Here is a 14,799-nt window from a genome sequence, read left to right on the forward strand (position 1 = left end):
ATATCCCCGGCCACTAAGGATCACTGGCACCGGTCCTTTCCACTCCCCTGTAGCAGGTTCCCGATAAATCACCTGTAACTGAGGTATAATGGTGTTGTTATTAAATTTCAACTGCTGGTGATGTACAACAACCGGTGGTTCTTCTCGGTCCCCTGTTAAACACAGAAAATTCAAAGTAAACAACACTTTATGCAACCGCGATGTTGGATCAGTATCTACCTCCTTCTGTCTTCTTAAATATTCCTTTATGGTTCTATGGGTGTGTTCGATGATCCCTTGACCTGTTGGGGAGTGTGGTATACCAGTAACATGTTTCACTCCCCAGCGTGTTCATCCTTGCGCAGGGGCCATGCTAATCTTCTCTGATATGCTGGCCCATTATCTGTTTTGATCTGTTCTGGCACCCCCATAATGGCAAAACACGCCAACAAATGTTTACAAACCTGTTGCGCCTTTTCTCCGGACATTGCAGATGCCCAGATTAACCTCGAGAAAGTATCTACTGTGACATGTACATATTTTTGTCTCCCAAACTCTGGAATATGTGTTACATCCATCTGCCATAGCTCAAGTGCTGCCAAACCCTTCAGGTTTACACCAATACCAATGCCTGGTCCCTGAGCCCCACACCTCGGACATGCCTGAACAATAGATTTTACCTCATTTTCTGTTATTCCAACACCCAAAAAGCTTCATCTTTATTGTGGCATTTGTAGTGGCATTGGTTGTAGCCCTGGGGGAGTTCCCCCTTTTTGTTTTGCCACTGACAAATGACACCACAAACCATATTTTCACTGTTAATTACAAGCAGAGACACAGGTAGTTCACGAATGTGTCGCGACGACCATGCAGTTTGTAATTTGGCAATGATTGACCGCAACGTGCTTTGTTGAGTCTCAGACAGCTGTATGGTGTCAGCAGGGTGTGATTGTCGCAGCAGTTCGGTGAGGGGGGCAATCTCGGTGTTCGAGATACCAACACAGTTACGGACCCACTGAATATCTCCGAGAAGTGTTTGTACATCCCTCAGGTTCTTCAAATCTGTATGTAGCTCCACCTTTTGAGGCCGGATTTGAGCATCCGAAATTGTCCATCCTAAGTATTTCCAGGGATCAGTTCGTTGAATCTTTTCTGGTGCAATCACGAGACCTTTCTCCGCCAACGTTGTTGTTAGTTTGTGGAGACTTTCTTCTGAAAAAGGATCGGCCTGACATAACAAAATATCATCCATATAATGATAGATGATAGTCTGTGGCCATAGCTGGCGCAATGGTTTCAGTGCCCATGCCACATAAAGCTGACATAACGTAGGTGAATTTTTCATGCCCTGCGGCAGAACTACCCATTCATACCTTTGAGCTGGTTCCGCTTTGTTGATAACAGGAACAGAAAAGGCAAACCTCATGGTGTCCTGAGGATGTAAAGATATGGTGAAAAAACAGTCCTTCAAGTCTACAATCAATATATGCCATCCTGCTGGTAACATGTTAGGTGACGGAATACCTGGTTGCAATGCTCCCATTGCTTGCATTTGCTCATTAATTTTCCGTAAATCATGTAATAATCTCCACTTTCCACTTTTCTTAGGGATGACAAAAATGGGTGTATTCCAAGGACTAACTGAGGGTTTGATATGTCCTGCTTTTAACTGTTCCTCTACCAGTCCCTTAGTAATCTGCAGTCGCTCTTCAGTCATAGGCCACCTCAAAGCAGTTGTAACATTAGGTTGGTCAATTTAAATACTGTGTCTCCCTGTTGGATATACACACAATCTTTACACCCAAACATTAATGCATACAAAGCAACAAGGCATTGTTGAATAAATCAGCAACAAGTTAATTACTGCAACTTAGGCCCTATAACCAATTACACATGACTAAAATTACTTCCCACATTCACATCCACAGTACTCCTCCACCATTTAACATCTCAACCAAAACCTTACACATGTAAAACATTCACTAACAGGCAAAAAAAAGTACTAAACCTGTATATTTGGTATAGCTACAGCGTCTGATTTTACTCCATACTGGGTAACTGCAGCTTTTGTTTGTTAAAGAATTTTCCAATCACGTGATTCCCATGCCGGGAATCGAACCCGAGCCGCCGGGGTGAAAACCGAGAAACCTAGCAGATAGACCACTTTCGCAACGGCGCTTGGCGATCTTGATTGACAGGGCCAAGGCGGGACGGGCGGGTACTCCGGCGGCGCGGAGGGGAGGGACCGGCCCCCCCTCTCCGGACGCAGGCTGAGCAGGGTGAGGGGCTGACCACCCCTCCCCCTCCTGTTTCCGCTCCCTTTGCCATGCGGTCCTAGGAGCGCCACGTGGTTCTTTGTTCGCAGCCTCCTCCTCTAAATTCTTGCTGCGCCATTTCTCCCAGGAGCTCGCCGCTTCTACCGCCGTACGGATCTCCGCCACGGATGGCTTTATGTTTGCCGACATGCCCTTAACCGCCGGTAACCCGAAGAAACGAGCCAGAACCCCAGGTTTTTCTGTTTTAGCGGGGGGGTTGGGCTCCGGCGGCGCCGGCCGCATCTCAGCAGCCGCGCGGGCGACCTCTCTTTCTGCCCTCATAGTTTTTAAAGTCTCTATCACTTCTTGCCAGAGTCCACACACCTCCTTAATCTCTTTTTCCTCGGGGTCCCTCTCAACAGTCTTTTCCCACATAATGTCTCCCACTTCTTTCCATTCCTCCACAGAAAATACAAGCGCTGTGTCTTTAAAATGTCCCCAGCGCTGGCCCAACTTTATCAGCTTAATTAGCTGTTTCTCCGCTATCTTGCTCCCTCTCTTAGAGAAGATATATGCAAGCAGCGGCTGCAGCCTCTGTCTCCATGGCTGCCCTTTTTCCAGTGTCTGCTCTGTCCTTAATTGAACCCGAACAGCACCTGAACTCTGGGAGCTGAGTGGCCAACTCTTCCAGTGTCTGTTCTGCCCTATTTGACCCGAACAGCACCGCTCCCAGCCGTCTTTTTCCCAACACCTCCTTTTCGCTTGTTACCGCAGTCTCGGAGAGAGCACGCCGAAGGGAACCATCCTCTGCTACCAGTTGTAGTAAGGGGAAAACCGGGGGAGGCGCGCTCGCGGGTGCTGGGACGGTCCGGAATAAGCTACACATTCTCAATGTGAGTATGGAAGCTTCTCGTTTATTAACAAAGAAAGCAGTGGTTATATAGACTATGCATATGTTAATCACGCACCCCGATCGCACTTGTGATTGGTCCATAGGTTTACATATTCAGAGCCGTGACCGCCCCCCCCCCCTCCCGGATGTAGTTTTGCTTTCCGCGAAGCAGGCACCACGGGGTTCTTTGTTCTGCACCGTGCAAGGGGAGTGCAAGGTCGCTAGCTCTGGGCTTAACCCTTGCTCAAAGCCTGGGTTGCTCAGACTGCTCAGTGACTGACACAGGATCGTGCCCCTTCTCACTCAACCAAACCTCTACAGATGCCCATTTACGTAAAATTCAAGCCACTGAGGAACATCTGAACAACCGAGTGGACCAGGCTGCTAAAGTGTTCCAAATAGATTTGGACTGGGAACATATAGGTGAACTATTTCTAGCTCGATGGGTCCATGACACTTCAGGTCATCAAGGAAGGGACGCAACATATAAATGGGCTCATGACCAAGGGGTGGACTTAACCATGGACGCTATTGCGGAGGTTATCCAAGACTGTGAAACATGCACCGCAATTAAACAAGCTAAACGGTTAAAACCTTTGTGGTATGGGGGGGCTGTGGTTGAAATATAAATACTGGGAGGCCTGACATTGACTTTATGACACTCCCTCAAACCCACCAAGGCAAACACCATGTGCTTACCATGATGGAGGCAACCACCGGATGACTGGAAACATACTCTGTGCCCCAGGCCGCTGCCCAGACTTTATCCTGGGCCTTGAGAAGAAAATCTCATGGCAACATGGCACTCCAGAGAGAACTGAGTTGGACAATGGGACTCATTTCAAAAACAATCTTATAGACAACTGGGCCATAGAACATGGTATCGAGTGGGTATACCATATCCCCTTGTCCTGGTTTTGCAGGGATAAAATTTATAAAATCAATTTTCTGTTATGTTTTGTTTCAGTTTGTGGCCAGCTGTGGTATGGTGATCAAGGCCATTAGCAGTGAAAGCCAGGGCAGCTGACCCAGGCTGGCCCACAGGTGTATTCTATACCATTAACGTCAGGTTCACTATAAAAGTGAAAGCTTGCTGTGGCTGGGTTGCGTTCTTGGTTTTGGTTTTCTTCCTTTGCTGTTCCTGGAGTGATTTGCCACTACTCTGTAGGCTAAGTATAATTTTGTGTGTTTTGTATTAGCATTGATAATAGTTTCTTTATTTTATTAAATCTGTTTAAATTTTAACCCATAAGTCTTCCTTTTTTTTTCCCAATTCCCTTTCTTGGTTGGGGAAAGGACATTGGGTAGTAGAATAACTGCTTATTGTTTAGCCCTGGGTGTGGGCTAAACAAAGACAATTTTTTTGGTGCCCCATGTAAATAGCTCACCTGAAAGACAGACAGACTTTTGATCTAGGGGTCTCAGAGAGTTGAAGTTTTTACAGATTTGACTGTTACGAGCATTCATTATGTTGGTATCAGTAGCATGATCACTGGGTGGATTTCTCTGGTGTTTGGTTTTACAGTTGCTTTTGGGATGGCTAAGCAAATTATTGGCTTTGCGGCTCTTCGTTACTGGTTTTGTGTGGTTTATTACTTCTGGGTGTGGACTTAGAGGTACTGCTCTGTAATGTTGTTTAGCATTAGTTTATGGTATTATAAATACTTTTGTAACTGCCCATTTCTCATTTCTATGGAATGGCAGTGGGTGGTATGTACTTTCCTTGTCCCTCAAGGCTGATTTTAATGGCTTTTCAGAATTCTGAATATCCTTGGGATGTTTCAACCACCATGCTCATACTGTCAGGCCTTTTAAATGTCTTTTAGTTCTTGCTCTTGCTTAGAGTAAAACATAGGTATAGGTGTGAATACAGTACAACTGCTGCAACCACTGTCATGGGCCCTGCAGCAGCCCTGGCCCCTACAACAGGCACCACAGCAGTACCAGCCCCTATGATAGATGCCAAAGCTGCCCCAGCACCCATGACTAGCATTGCAGATACTCAGACCCTGCCAGCCCCTATAGCAGGCATCCCAGCTACTCCAGAGACTATTCAGATATCTGTAGTGGGTACTGTGATTACTCAGCTCCAGGCAGCACTTGCTGTGATTACCCAGACTTTGGCAACAAGGGCTGCAGCTATTCAGCCCCCAGTGATGGGTGATGCAGCTAACCTAGGCATTCAACCAGTGTCAGTATTGGTTGCCCCTGTACAGAAGATAAAATAAACAAAAACAGCAGGTTGTGATGGCCTACCAGGGACCTCAAAGGAGGATGAGAAAGAGGTAACCACTTGATCTCTGTCCCTGAGTGAGCCGCAAGATATGCGTAAAGATTACAGCCATCATGAAGGTGAGCAACTTGTTACTTGGCTGCTCTGCTGCTGGGATAATGGAGCTGATGGTTTTGAGTTAGAGGGTAGAGAAGCCAAGCAGCTGGGACCAATGGCTGGAGAAGGGGGTATTGATGGGGGTCTTGCAACAGGTGCAGAGCCCCTCATTCTCTGGAGGTAACTCCTGCTAAGTGTGAGGAACAGGTATCCTTTTTAGGGATGGTGATATATACCAAACAGGCAAGTGAACAGCCATTGAGAGGTGTTAAGAATCTGAGGGAAACAGCTGTGTGGGAGATGATTTTTGCTGACCTGGATGACCCGTGGACACCACTAGATCCAGATGCACTCAGAGTTACCAGACTCGTGTGGCACAAGTGGGTACTGAGTGCACCACAGTCGTACGCCAACACATTAGCGTTATTTAACTGGACAGATGCTGAGGCACCAACAGTGAGTGACATAAATAATAAGATGCAGCAATATGCAGGCAATCTCTTTACCTCCCCATGGACCAGAGTCTCAGCTGTGGAAAAAAATGTCTGACAAATCAGCAGAACTGCTTGGTGAGGTGTTGGAAAAATTGTCCCAGATGGAGGACAGAACCTGCTCCCCACCTGCACCAAAGAACGTCTCAGCCATCAGGAGACAGCGTTCCCCTGCAAGACCTGCTCAGGAGAGACAGTACACATCACAAGGCACCCTGTGGTTTTTCCTGTGTGACCTGAGGAAATGGGATGGAAAACCTACCTTGGCTTTATGGACACATGTACATCAGTTGCAAGGTGAACCAATTACAAACAGGCATTCTTCCAGATTTGTTGCTCCAGTTTCCAATGGGAACCTCTCCAGACAGCATAGATGGGCTTCAGATCCCTCTTTGAAAGATGTGAATAATGGGGATCAAATCTACGTGAGCTGCTCAAACCAAGATGTTGATAATGAACACTATCCTCAGGATTAGAGGGGCCCTGCCTCCAGCCAGGTGGAGAATAGGAACAACTGTGGTGTTTGGACTGTGTGGGTTCGATGGCCTGGCACATCAGAACCACAGCAGTATAAGGATCTAGTGGACACTGGTGCACAATGCAACGTAATACCATCAAGCTATAAAGGGACAGAATCAATTGGTATCTCTGGCATGACAGGGGGCTCTCAAGAGCTGACTGTATTGGAAGCTGAAGTGAGTCTGACTGGGACTGAGTGGCAGAGGCACCCTATTGTGACTGGCCCAGATGCCCCATGTATCATTGGCATAGATTACCTGAGGAGAGGGTATTTCAAGGACCTGCGGGGGTACCAGTAGGCGTTTGGTGTAGTGGCTGTGGAGGTGGAAGAAACTAAACAGCTGTCTACCCTGCCTGGTCTATCAGAGGACCCTTCTATTGTGGGGCTGCTGAGGGTCGAGGAGCAAAAGGTGCCCATTGCTACTACAGTGGTCCACTAGCGACAATATCGTACTAATAGAGACTTGATGATCCATGAACTGGAGAGCCAAGGTGTGATCAGTGAAATGCGCTCACCCTTCAACAGTCCCATATGGCCAGTGTGAAAGTCTAATGGGGAGTGGAGACTAGCTATGAGTTGGGGCCTGGATCATGGAAGAACTATAGAGAGAACATACGAGTACACTGTTATGTAAGAGCATGAGTCAGCAAGAAAGCATAAGGATGTGGCTTGCTTAGGCTCATAGCAAGTATCCAATCAGAACAGTAGAAGTGGCGCCCAGCCAGAGTGTGCACAGTGCTTGCAGCCAATAGCTTAAGGCATGACTGAGAGATAAGAAAAATATGTATGTTATAAAAGAGTGTGTTAACTACAATAAAGTGGACTATTAGAGCATCATATTGGTGTGCTGTAGTCCGTTCCTCGCATGGACCCCAACATTGTGGTGACCCCAACGTGATCTTCGCAACAGAGAAGGGGGACCAGACGAAAACACGAAGGTGACTGCCGTGCCAGCAGAGGTGAGCCGGGCCGTTCGAGAGAGATGGGAATCGTAGGCCTACGTGATTAACGGCAGGATGGGGGGTGCAGTATCTGCACTGGAAAAGGCGGCGGTGGAGTGTATTCTGCAGATAGCTGCACAAACTGAGACTGAGATAAAAAGAAGTAGAAACTTTGCTGGGATGGGGCCAGCGAAGAGGCTTGCTAAAAACCACCGATCAGTTGTTTTCTGCAGCTTGCTGGGATGATCTAGGGCAAGAACTTTGGAGATCAATTACGGTGGGAAATAAAGAGGCTAGAAAGTTAGCCACATCTTGGAAGAAGGTGAGGGATATGCTGGAGGCTATGTCCTCTGAGGCGAAAGTGCAATCTGCTCTTAAAAAAGCACTAACAAAACAAGAGGAAAAAGAGCAGTCACCGGCGGACCCTGTAGAGGCAGCCCCTCCCTATGAGGATTTGCCGATACTCTTTCCCCCGCCCCCCCCTCCCCGCAGGCTCGGCGCCTGCCGCTTACCCTGTGCTTGAGGTAGAGTTTTGGGGTGGAGAATCAACAGTTCCGTCAGCCCTGTTAATGCCTCATGAAATGGGGCCGGAGGTGACATCTGGGGTCTCGGTACCCCCTCCGGAGGATGACGGGGGCAAACAGCCGCCGGTGAATCCTGAAACTGTACCCCTCCCCATGGAAGTAGAAACAAATGAGTCAGACGCCGCTCCTGAAGCAGACAGTCACGCGTCTTTGCGAGAGTTACTGCAGTGACAAGAACAGCAAATGCAGGAAATATTAAAAAAAAAAAAAAAAAATGGAGAAGCTAGATGGAGGAGCTAGTAAGACATCGTGGCAACTCGCTTACAATAAAGCCTCGCAGGCGATATCTAGTGGGTTAGAGGCTCTTGGACAGGCTATCGAGAAGCAGAAAGCTCCGCCAGCAGAACCGGAACTAACTCCAGAAGAGCTAAAGCATAAAGAGGAAAGAATCCGGAAGTGGGCGCGACAGGGTGTGGGAGGAGGCAGCAGCTGACGCGTACCTACGTGACAGATTTGGAAGTGGCCAGGGCGGGCCATCGCCTCCCCAGGGCGGGCCGTAGTCTTGTCGTTAGCGCATGTGCTGGCTGACTGACCCTCCTCGACAAGAGCATAGCACTCAAAGACCAGCAGGGGGAGCTCAAGCCCCATCTACGCCACTGCCAAACTCTTCAGATTCCGATGATCCTGGTGATGAACAGAATACACGGCCTGAAGCATTACCCGGTTACGATCCAGGGCAACGATGGTGGGGCGTCATTCGAGAGGCTACCATCGAAGGCATAATGTTACCGCATAGCATCACTGCAATGCCAGTTTTCACACAAGGAGATCGTCGTCAATGGGCACCGTTTGATTGGAAAACTGTGAGGCAGTTACAAGAAGCGGTGATGCAGTACGGAATGGACAATAAACATGTGATGCAGTTGCTAACATCATTCTTTAAAAACCAAACATTAACACAAGTGGACATACGCGCTCTTGGCGAACTGATGTTGCCACCCACTGCATACCTGTTATTTTTGGAAAAGTGGCAGCAAAAGGTGGAGATAGCCACTGTTGAGAACGTATGCCGAGCTGACGGGGATCCCTTGAGACTGGCATCGCTTGATGCGCTATTAGGGAAAGGTCAGTATGCCGATGGTGCAACACAGGCTGCTTTACATCCGCAAGTGTTACCTACACTGAAGCTTACTTGGTTAACAACATCACCCGTCTGGGTGGACCAATGGCCGCTACCCGAAGAAAAGCTCGCACACTTACAGGAGTTGGTGCAAGAACAACTTGATGCAGGTCAACTAGTACCCTCAACAAGTCCATGGAACACACCTGTATTTACAATACCTAAAAAGTCAGGGAAATGGAGATTACTGCAAGATTTAAGGGCTGTTAATGCTGTCATGCAAGACATGGGTCCGTTACAGCCAGGGTTCCCTACACCTACTATGTTACCACGAGGATGGGATATTGTCGTGATCGACCTCAAAGACTGTTTCTTCACAATACCTTTGCATCCGGACGACTGTGAAAAATTTGCATTTACAGTTCCCTCCATAAATCGTGCAGCACCAGCAAAGAGATATCATTGGGTAGTATTGCCACAAGGTATGAAGAATTCTCCAACAATTTGTCAGTGGTATGTGGATCTGGCTCTACAGAAATTTCGAAAGACGCATGAGGGAATGCTGATTTACCATTATATGGATGACTTGCTACTTTGTCAAAAGGGAACCATCGCCAGTGAAGTGGTAGAAGAATTGAAGTCGGATCTGGAAAAGTGGGGCCTGGTCATAGCCCCGGAAAAGGTGCAGCTGTCAACACCTTGGAAATATCTAGGGATATCGCTTACCGAATCCACTGTTCGACCTCAGAAATTGGAGATTCGAGCAAATGTAAAGACCCTGAGCGATGTACAGAAATTAGTGGGAGGCATTCAGTGGATAAGGACTGTCTGCGGCATCACTAATGCAGACCTTCAACCTCTCTTCGAAATGCTTCAGAAGGGTTCCGCACCTCAAGAATCCCTCGAGCTCATAGAAGCAGCTCGATCTGCACTGCAAGTAATAACTCAAAAGATTGCCTTGTCTTGTGCTTCACGAGTAGTGCCTGAATTACCCGTGGACTTGTACATTTATAATATGGACCTTGAAGCGTCAGGCATATTAGGACAATGGGACCCATCTCAGTCAAATCCACTTCAAGTGCTGGAATGGGTGTTTTTACCCTCTCATGGTAAAAAAAAAACTATCACTACAAGGTGGGAAGCTATTGCTCAAGTCATTCTCAAAGGGACTGCACGGCTATTAGCTGTGGCTGGACGACCACCTGACAAGCTTGTTATTCCAATCAGCCTCAACTACCTACCAGATGTATGTCAACAAGAAAATCTCATGTCCTTAGCCCTATTGAACACGACGATGCAGATTGACAATCACTATCTGTCACACCCATCTTTAAAACTCACATATCGCTGGAAGAATGGCCTCTTGTCGTCAGTGAGCCGTTGCAAGCAATCACGGTGTTTACCGATGCAAGTAGCTGCACCGGAAAAGCCGGATTTGTCTAGCAAGAACAGGGAGAATGGAGAAAACATGTCATCATAGCAGAAGGATCTGCTCAGGTTTTAGAATTACAAGCTGTACTCCTGGCCTTACAGAAGTGGCGCAAAGCACCCTTAAATTTGGTAGTGGATTCCCTATACGTGGTAGGGGTTGTGAAACGCATACACCGATCGTTGCTTCGCCATATCATCAATGAACTGCTGTTCAAAGCCTTTCTCGACCTATGCCATGAAATGCAACGCTGTCTACACCCAGTATTTGTCACCCACATTAGAAGCCATACCAGTTTACCCGGAGGTTTGGTGGAAGGAAACTCCCGAGCCGATCAGTTGGTATCCACGTTTCGGGTGGACAGATCCCCGCAGGCAAAATTAAGAGGCTCGACAATCTCATCAGTTTTTTCACCACTCTGCAGCAGCATTGCGATCGCAATTCCAATTGACAAAGACTGATGCAAGGGCGATTATAGCTTCTTGCCCCGATTGTGCTAGAATACCTGTGTTACAGATTGCGGGAGCAAATCCCAGGGGACTCCAACCCAGACAGATTTGGCAAACAGACATCACTGAATATGCTGCCTTTGGCAGACTCAAATATATCCATGTATCAATTGACACCTGCTCCGGTCACATGTGGGCTACAGCCCTGACCTCCATGACAGCTAAGGCTGTTAAAAAACATTTGTTGCAAGCTATTGCAGTAATGGGCCAGCTGGAACAAATTAAGACTGATAATGGCCCTGCCTATTGATCTGAATCGCTTGCAGAGTTTATGCAGAAATGGGGTATTACACATGTACGCGGTATTCCATATAATTCTACAGGGCAGACAATTGTGGAACGTGCGCATCGCACATTAAAAGAGCATTTAGAAATTATTCGAAAACAGGGGGAGATGGGACCACAGGATGCGCTACATAAAACATTGTTTATATTAAATTGGCTAAACCCTAAGCAGAACTCGCAAACACCACCTGCCATAGCTCATGGGCAGGGAAATCAAAAAGACTTCAGTAATACAAACGTACCGGTAAGGGTATTCATCCCAGAATCAGGCACTTGGGAAGGGCCAAAGCAATTAATAACTTGGGGCAGAGGGTATGCTTGTGTCTCCCCAGGAAATAACTGCCAATGGGTTCCGGCCAAATGGGTGAAGCCGTGGCTAGATGAACCAGCCGACGCTACAGGACCAGACAACTCTAACACCAGAGGCCTTGAGGAGGCGTGATCACCGCCTTGCACGTATCATCTGGCCGTGGCTCCAGAATCTTCATCCAGAACAGAAAATGCAGGAACATCATGGGTTTTTGGATGACTGGTTGGGTGGTCTGGGAATTGGAGGGTGGATAGCCAGCCTAGTGAAAGGCTTGGTGTAAGTATTGCTATTCATCTTTGTCTTAGTACTCTGTATCATAAGAGGTTTGCAGGGAATGATATCAAGAACCATTGCCATTGTATTAAGAAAGAAAGGGGGAGATGTTGGGGCCTGGATCGTGGAAGAACTATAGAGAGAATATATGAGTACACTGTTTATGTAAGAGCATGAGTCAGCAAGAAAGCATAAGGATGTGGCTTGCTTAGGCTCATAGCAAGTATCCAATCAGAACAGTAGAAGTGGCGCCCAGCCAGAGTGTGCACAGTGCTTGCAGCCAATAGCTTAAGGCATGACCGAGAGATAAAAGTATGTATGTTATAAAAGAGTGTGTTAACTACAATAAAGGGGACTATTAGAGCATCATATTGGTGTGCTGTAGTCCGTTCCTCACATGGACCCCAACAGCTGTGGACTATCGTGGCCTGAACAAAGTCACACCACCACTGAGTGCTGTTGACCTGGACATGTTATAACTCCATTATGAACTGGAGTCAAAGGCAGCGAAGGGGTATGCCATGACTGACATTGCAAATGTGTGTTTCTATATTCCTTTGGCAGCAGAGTGTAGGCAACAGTTTGCTTTCCCCTAAAGGGGCATCCAGTACACCTGGAATCAATTGCACCCAGAGTGGAAACACAGCCCCACCATTTGCTATGGACTGATGAAGACTGCACTGGAGAAGGGTGGAGCTCTGCAACACCTGCAGTACATTGATGACATCATTGTATGGGGTAATACAGCAGGAGAAGTTTTTGAGAAAGGGGAAAAAGTAATTGGAATCCTTCTAGAAGCTGGTTTTGCTGTCAAATGAGGTAAGGTCAAGGGACCTGCAAAAGAGATCCAGTTTTTAGGAATCAAGTGGCAAGATGGCTGCTGTCAGATCCCAAGGGATGTGATTAACAAAATAGCAGCCTTGTCTCTGCCAACTAACAAAAAGACACAAACTTCTTAGGTGTAGTAGGTTTCTGGAGGATGCACATTCCCCATTACAGTCAGATTGTGAGCCCTCTCTATGAAGTAACTCAAAAGAAGAATGACTTTAAATGGGGCCCTAAGCAACAACAGGCTTTTGAGCAAATTAAACGAGAGAGTTCACGCAGTAGGCCTTCATCCTGTCCAGATGGGACCAGATCTAAAGAATGTCCTCTATACCACGTCTGGGGAGAATGGTCCTACCTGGAGCCTCTGGCAAAAGGCACTGAGGGAGACTCAAGGTCAACCCCTGGGGTTTTGGAGCTGGGGATACAGAGGATCAGAGGACTGTTATACTCCAACAGAAAAAGAGATACTGGCAGCCTATGAAGGAGTTGGAGCTGCCTCAGAAGTAATTGGTACTGAGGCACAGCTCCTCCTGGTGCCCTGATTGCCAGTGTTGAACTGGATGTTTAAAGGGAAGACCCCCTCCACATATCATGCAACTGATGCCACATGGAGTAAGTGGGTTGCATTGATTGCTCAGCGGGCCTGAATAGGGAACCTCAGTCACCCAGGAATTTTGGAAGTGATTATGGGCTGGCTGGAAGGGAAAGATATTGGAATGTTTCCAGAGGAGGTGGTGATGTGTGCTGAAGAGGCCCCACCATGTAATAAACTATCAGAGAATGAGAAGCGTCATGCCTTGTTCACCGATGAATCTTGTCATATTGTAGGCAAGCAGCAAAGGTGGAAAGCTGCTGTGTGGAGTCCTACGTGACGAGTGGCAGAAGCGGCTGAGGGAGAAGGTGTGTCGAGTCAGTTTGCAGAAGTAAAAGCCATCCAGCTGGCTCTAGATATTGCTGAGTGAGAAAACTGGCCAGTACTTTACCTGTGCAATGACTCATAGATGGTAGCAAATGCCCTGTGCGGGTGGTTGAAGCAATGGGAAAAAAAAACAACTGGCAGCACAGAGGCAAACTCATCTGGGCAGCTGCATTGTGGCAGGATATTGCTGCCTGATTAGAGAAGCTTGTTGTAAATGTATGCCATGTAGATGCCCATGTACCCTAGAGTCGAGCCACTCAGGAACAGCAAAACCAGCAGGTGGATCAAGCTGCTAAGATCAAAGTGTCTCAAGTAGACCTGGACTGGCAGCATAAAAGTGAATTATTTTTAGCTCGGTGGGCCCGTGTCACTTCAGGCCATCACGGCAGAGATGCCACATACAGATGGGCCCATGATGGAGGGGTGAATTTGACCATGGACACTATTGCACAGGTCATCCATGAATGTGAAACCTGTGCTGCAATTAAATAAGCCAAAAGACTAAAACACTTGTGGTATGGAGGATGATGGCTAGAATATAAGTATGGAGAGGCCTGGCAGATTGATAACATCTCCTTTCCATAAACCTGACAAGGGAAGTGCTATGTTTTCACAATGGTGGAAGGAAGTACCGACTGGTTGGAAACATACCCCGTGCCTCATGCCACCACCGATATGGGCCTTAAAAGGCAAATTTTGTGGTGACATGGTACTCCAGAAAGCATCGAGTCAGACAAGGGGACTCATTTCTAAAATAGCCTCATAGACACCTGGGCTAAAGAGCATGGTATTGAAGGGATATATCACATCCCCTACCATGCACCAGCTGCTGGGAAAGTGGAATGATGTAATGGACTGTTGAAGACAACACTGAAAGCAATGGGTGATGGGACTTTCAAAAACTGGGATGAACACTCGGCAAAGGCCACCTGGTTAGTTAATATCAGGGGATCTGTCAATCGGGTTGGTCCTGCTCAATCCGAACTGTTGCGCACTCTAGAGGGGGATAAAGTCCCTGTGGTTCATGCAAGGAAGATGTTGGGGAAAACAGTTTGGATTACTCCTGCCCCAAGCAAAGGCAGACCCATTCATGGGATTGCTTTTGCTCAGGGACCTGGGTGCACATGGTGGATGATGCAGGAGGATGGGGAAGTTAGATGTGTACCTCAAGGAGATTTAATTCTGGGCAAGAATA

General features: G+C 47.4%; 1 pseudogene; it reads right to left on the minus strand.

Moving 5' to 3' along the window:
* Positions 1-298: 298 nt before the first annotated feature.
* LOC137675806 (U6 spliceosomal RNA) lies at positions 299-372 on the minus strand (annotated as a pseudogene).
* Positions 373-14,799: the final 14,427 nt, after the last annotated feature.

This window comes from Nyctibius grandis, chromosome W (assembly GCF_013368605.1).
Source record: "Nyctibius grandis isolate bNycGra1 chromosome W, bNycGra1.pri, whole genome shotgun sequence".
Lineage (NCBI taxonomy): Eukaryota > Metazoa > Chordata > Aves > Nyctibiiformes > Nyctibiidae > Nyctibius > Nyctibius grandis.